Source organism: Orycteropus afer, unplaced genomic scaffold, assembly GCF_000298275.1.
Source record: "Orycteropus afer afer isolate SDZICR_OR568_19922 unplaced genomic scaffold, OryAfe1.0 scaffold00154, whole genome shotgun sequence".
Lineage (NCBI taxonomy): Eukaryota > Metazoa > Chordata > Mammalia > Tubulidentata > Orycteropodidae > Orycteropus > Orycteropus afer.
This window is the reverse complement of record NW_006921741.1, coordinates 4099296-4106224: the sequence shown is the minus strand read 5'-3', so window position 1 is coordinate 4106224 and position 6929 is coordinate 4099296.

Here is a 6929-nt window from a genome sequence, read left to right as displayed (position 1 = left end):
AAGGAGGGGTCGCTATGAGTCGGGGCCGACTCGACGGCAAACAACAACAACAACAACAACCTATACATACTTCTTGGGAGCTCTGGTAGCATAGTACCTAAGTCACTTGACTGCTAACCAGAAGGCTGGTGGTTCAAACCCACTTTAAAAAAAAGATTTAAAGATAAATCTTCACTAAATGTTAGCTTCTTTCTCCCTGACCCCCACCCCTCTTTGGAAATGCCTCCCTTCTGAAAAACTTGCTATTTGAGCTTTCTATATAAAAACACATTTATGTTGATTTTCAGGAATATTATTAAGCTTTTTGCTTTGCTTGACATTATTATGAGAGTCAAAGAGAGCACAAATTAATTATATGGAAATGTAAAATTATTGATCAGGTATGATAGGGAGAAGCACGTATATAAATGGCTACAGACACATGGTCTTAAGAGCTGATAGATGGTATTAAGAGCTGCCTGGAATTTTAAACCATAGTCTGGTGTTTGGCTGTGGGTAGTTGGGTCCTTTCTCACAAGCTTCTCTTCTGCTAGAAATGTGCAGTATCTCCCACTCTCCATTAAGCTTTCTCCTGCTGTACTCTCAGAAATTCAGAATTTAATTCAGGAGTTATCTCAATGTGTGATTTCACCAGTCTTGTTGTTGTTGTTGTTATGTGTTGTCGAGTCTGCCTTGACTCATAGCAACCCCTCCTTGGGTTTCTGAGGCGGTATCACTACGGAAGTGGATTGCCCAACCTTCCTTTTGAGGAGTGGCTGATGGGTTTGAACCACCAGCCTTCTGGTTAGCAGTCAAGTGTCTTAGGCACTATGCTACCAGAGCTCCTTTCACCAGTCATATACTGTGTCATTTATCAATTGGTAAACCAAATATAAATTAATGGACATAATGTACCCATTTATAAGTTATTTTCCTATCAGTATTTCTTTGGTGCCTGCTGCCTCTGTGAGCCAGTAGAGTGCTAGAAGATGACCAAATAAATACAGAGTAACAAATAATCACAAACTCCAGAAACAATCCAGCTCAGTTTGACAGCTTCATTTATTGGGTGTCAGGGAGATACTTGTATCTGTGGTTGTTTTTGTCCATATATAACATAGTCTTGTTTTCTGTTGCTAAATTTGTTGAATCTGACCTATGAAATGTATCAGTACTATTAGTTCTTCTGACTGCTCTGCTCTCAGAATAGCTGGGAATTACTACCATATTGTATTAAGCTTAAACTGCTCTGCTTGTATGTAGTTGTTGTTATGTGCCGTCGAGTCAGCCCTGACTCATAGCGACCCCTCCTTGGGTTTCCGAGGCAGTATCACTACAGAAGTAGGATTGCCCAACCGTATAGTCAAGTTAAATTATTCTTATTTACTGAGAACCTGTATAGTGTGTTGTGATTAAGAACACAGAGTCTGAGGCCCCACTGTCAAAATTCTAACTTTGCTGCTTACTGGCCATGTAACCATGGGCCAGTTATTTAACCTATCTGTGCCAAAGTTGTCTCATCAGTAAAATGAAAATAAGGAGAGTGTGATGATTAATTCTATGTGTTTACTTAGCAAGGCCATGATTCTCAGTATTATGTAATTATCCTCCGTTTTGTGATCTGATGTAAAGGGAGTTTCCTTAAGGGTGTGGCCTGCATCCAGTATATATGGATATTCTGGCAAAGCTCTCTTTCTCTTGATCCTGCATCAGACTCATCATCATCTGACTTCTGCTTCTTGGAATGTGTGCCAGCAGCCTGCTATCTGACCTGATGATTTTAAGTTTGTTAGGCCCTGCAACCACATGAATCAGGAGAATCTGAAGCCTGATACCTCTCCCATGGATTTGGGACTTGTTAGCCTTCACAACTGCATGAGCCATTTCCTTGAAACAAATCTCTCTCTATATATATATATGTGTGTGTGTGTGTGTGTGTGTGTGTGTGCACGTCACTGGTTTTGCTCCTATAGAGATCCCAGCCTAAGACAAAGACTGACTCCATAGGGCTATTGTGCAGATTAAATGTGTTAGTACTTGTAAAGTATTTAGAATTGTGACTGTTGTTGTTGTTGTTATTTGCCATCGAGTCGGCCCCAACTCATAGCGACCCCTCCTTGGGTTTCTGAGGCAGTATCACTACGGAAGTAGGAATGCCCAACCTTTCTTCCGAGGAGTGGCTGGTGGGTTTGAACAGCCAGCCTTCTGGTGAGCAGTCAAGTGCCTTAGGCACTATGCTACCAGAGCTCCTAGAATTGTGACTAGCACAGAGTAAGTTCTCAAAGCTATTATCATTGACCACCTATTATGTGACAGGTATTGGACAATGTATGCTGTGGCAAAATGATTAATTCCCTTCCCTCAAAGAGTTTATAGTCTAATAGGGTGGTCAGTGAACTATGGCACATAGACCAACTTAAGTCTGCCACTCATTTTTGTCAACAAAGTTTTATTGAAATGCTGCTATGCTCATTCATTTACGTATTATCTATGGCTGGTCTTATGCCACAAAGGCAGAGTTGAGTAATTGTGGCCTACAAAACTAAAAACATTTACTAATCTTTTACAGGAAAGGTTTGCCAATTGCTATCTAGTAGAGAAGAGAAATATATCAATAAATAAATTTTAGGCAGCATGGTAGATAATGGAGCCCTGGTGGCACAGTGGTTAAAATACTTGGTTGATAACTAAGAGATAAACAGTTTAAATACACAAGCTTCTCTGTGGGAGAAAGATATGAAAATCTACTTCTATAAAGTTTTACAGCCTTGGAAATGCTACAGGGAAGTTCTCTGTTCTATAGGGTCACTATGAATCAGAACAACTTGATGGCAGTATGTTATTTGTTAACTTGTTTCTGTAGTTTATAAGCTTAGTACAGTGCCTACTACCTGATTATCAATTTCCTGACCTGTACTTGATAATGTTCTTAGTCTTGTAGATATAGTAGTGGAAAAAAGAGACAATACATAAATAAATAAATAAAAATCTCAACCTGCATGGAGGCTGGAGTCTAATAGGGAGACAGATAAGTAAAGTAAATGAGGAAAATATTGCAAAGGTCAAGTAGGGCCTTGACTCCAGAATTTGGAGTAAGCCTACACAAATGTCCAATGGGATTACAGCCATCAAGTCTTATTCAAACCTGTTCAATATTAATTCCTATCTATAATCTCCACTCAACAAATACTATCCTTTCAACTCTGATGTATAATTTACTATCATAGGGCCTTGCACAGACTAAGTGTTTAATAAAGGTTTGTTGAATGGATTAAAAAATCATCATCCTTTGTTCAATTTGTTATGGCTGGAAATTCTTCTCTACGTCCCTTGAATTTAGTCATTCTCCAAACTCAGGTTTGTTTGTTTTTTTCCCCTCCTCTAAGATGCCTTTCCTGACTATTGCTCATGTGCTTTCTATTTTGAAACTCAGATTAATATTTATCTCTCAGGGAGACACTGTGCTGTGCTGTGTTCAGATGAAAGTAAATATATAGTAGAGAAAGGATAAATCAATACAGAAGGTCCAGTGAGAACTGAGCTGGTTCTTATAGGAATGTAGGATTAGCATAGTAGAGGGTAACAAGACTGAGTTTTGCAGAGTAGTGTACACAGCAAGGAGAAGAGCAGTAAAATCAAACAGAAAGGGAAATGTGATGATTTTTCACACAGAATACATGTGAGGAGAAACCAGCTGGAAAAGAGTGTTAATGGAAAAGAGAACAGCATCTGCTAAGGACCAAATAGAAGAGAAACCTTGGTAGAACTGAGAAATTTGAAGCAATTCAAGTTTGGAGGACAGTATTAAAGGTGCAGTGGTGATAAGTAAGTTCATATTGGAAAACAAGAAGAGGTTTGTAAGCTATGGAAACACGAAACCATTGAATGACTGTAACAAAAGAAGTAACACAATTAATTCTGTATTCTAGAGAGATCATATTGCTAGATGGTGCCTGGCTACTAAGGGCTACCCACTCAGAAAGGGATCCAAATTGGAGATCCTGGATAGAGTGGGAGGAAAAATATGGAACAAAATTCAACAACACAAAAATGACCAGACTTACTGGTTGGATAGAGTCAGGTGGAACCTCTGAGACTATGTCCCTGGGTTATCCTTTGGACCTGACTCACTTCCATGGATTGGCTGTCAGTCCCATAGTAGTAGAAAGACCTACAAACAGAACACCTACCCCCGGGAGGTGCACTAACCTACCCTACGGAGTTGCTTCCCTATCCCTTATATCCAGCCATGAGACATCAGAGGGACAGCATTTGCATAGAGGGAAAGCTAGACAGACAGGAATACATGCATAAGAAGGGTACAGGGAATGGGAGTCACAGGGAGGAGAGGGGAGGAGAGCCTTTTATGGTTGGGGATTGTAATTGAGGCTGTGAAATCAAATGTGCATGAAGTGTTGAGAGTAAAAATAATCTGCTTTGTAAATTTGCACCCAAATAACAATAAAACTTTTTATTGTTATTTTTTAAAAAAATTTGAATGGAGCATAAATGAAGGAAGAATGACTATCACATGCCATATGCTAAATTTTTATTTTCCCACTTAATATTCACAACTGCCCTGTGAATTAGAGAATATTCTTTCATTTTATCAATGAGGTAAACAGTACTCAGAGAAACTAAGTAGATTAACCATGGTCACAAAGCAAAAGTGGGTGAGCTGAGACTTGAACCAGGTTTTTCAAGATAAATAGCATTAATTTTTTTTTTTTTCTGCTGAACCTGGTGTCTCCCCCAGCATGTCATGGTGAGCAGGAGTTGAGTAGGAATTGAGTAGATTAAAAGGAGGGGAGAGTGTCCTAGGCTGGATTCTCTAGAGGAACAAAACCAGTGAAGTTATACACCACCAGAGCTCCCATAAATATATACAGAGAGATTTATTTCCAGGAAATGGTTCACACAATTGTGAAGGCTGCCAAGTCCCAAATCGGGGGGTTAGGTGTCAGGCTATCTTGACTCATGTGGTTGCAGGGGCTGACAAACTCTAAACCTATATGGCATGCTCTTCCTCACAGGGTTGCAGGAGCTGGTAAATCTAAAATCTGGTGATGAAGCAGCAGGCTGCTGGCTCAAATGGTTGCTGGAGCTAGAAAATTCACAATGTACACATCAGGCAGCAGGCTTCTCACATCCCAAGAACTGGAGGTCAGAGGATGATGAGGTGAATGCAGGATCAAGAGAGAACATTCTTTGCCAGCACATTCACGTATTTCATAACTATAGGCCACACTAAAGAAAACCCCCCTTCCAACTGATTGGCTGCTCACATAAGATCACAAAATGGTATGTGATACATAGCGTCTGCCAAATCAGTGAAAATTATGACCTCGCCAAGTTGACTCATAACAATAACTATCACAGAGCATATTATGGACAGAGACAACTACATAAGGAAAACTGAGGAAATATGAGAATTGACTGTGCATTCAGAAAACTTCAAGTATGACTGTCACATGGGGTTCTTAGCAAAAGATATGGCTAGAGAAGCAGTAGTGTGTGGGAGGGGTAGTAATAAACACTCTAGTGAGCATTAACTAGTGAGCGCCTAACCCAAGCCACGGTATTTTCAGTCACCTTTTATGCATGTGAGAGCTGGACAGTGAATAAGGAAGACCAAAGAAGAGTTGATGCTTTTGAGTTGTGGTGCTGGAAAAGAATGCTAAGAGTACCCTGGTCTACTAAAAGGACTAACAAATCTGTCCTGGAAGAAGTTGCAGATGGAATGCTCCTTGGAACGAGAATGGCCAGACTTTGTCTCACCTACTTTGGTCTTGTTGTCAGAAGGAACCATTCCCTAGAGAAGGAGATCATGCTTGCTAAAGCGGAGGGTTAACGAGAAAGGGGAAGGCCCTCAACGAGATGTATAGACACAGTGGCTGCAATAATGAGCTCAGGTATAGCAAGGATCATGAGGCTCACACAAGGCAGGGCAGTGTTTCGTTCTGCTGTGCATAGGGTCGCTATGATTCAGAGACAACTCAACGGCACCTAACAACAACAACAACAACAACAGTGAGCATTAGGATGTTATCCAGCAGATGACAGGGAACTAAAGAATCTCCAACCCTTGCTCCAGGAAATTACATTAGCATATTTGTTTCTTTAAAGAGATAATTGTAGAGTCAGTGTAAAGGAAGTAAAAAGGATACAAAACGACAACCAAGAAAGTTACGTTGATATTATTATAATGATTCAGGTAAGCAATGATGAAGGTCAAAGCTAAGGTGGTAGCAGGAGACATGTGAAGAAAGGAAAGATTTCATGAGACTTCAATTTACAAAGTGGAATGAATAAAGTAAGGAGATTAACCTTCTAGAACTGAAAGCAGTTTTGGAGATTAGTAGGAAATAAAGTTGAAAGTGTAGGAATGCTTAGCTCATGGAAGGCCTTGGAGACTATTGGCTTTAAAATTTAGAATAGGTTATAAAGGTGAGAAAATTAATTTCAGGTCTAGATTGGTTTCAGATCACAGGGACAGATTATATAACCTACAAAACACTCCTTCAACTATGTGGTTCTGGGACTATTTACATTTATACATAAAATCTTGTGCTTGATAAGGACCTTAAAAATTATTCTGTCACCTACACTCCTCCCTGTTTATTTTATATCAGAGTCTGAGAGAATTGAAGATAGAGGCCTAGCCACAAATCCCTGACTTTTTGTCCAGTGCTTTTTACATTACACTGTGATCCTTCAGTCTTGGTGGAATTTGGAATCAAATATTCTGGTTCTAATCTTAAAGACTAAGAAAAAGGTCGTGCTAGTGGACCTGTTAAAGACGGAGACTTATTTTACCTCTCAAATTTTTCTGGGTACTTAGTGGCTGATAAAAAGTACATTGGGGAAGAAGTATGCATAATTGGACTGCTACCCTGAGAGGAGAAGAAAAGCATTTAATTGTTAAATTGTTTACTCCAAAAGGACACATT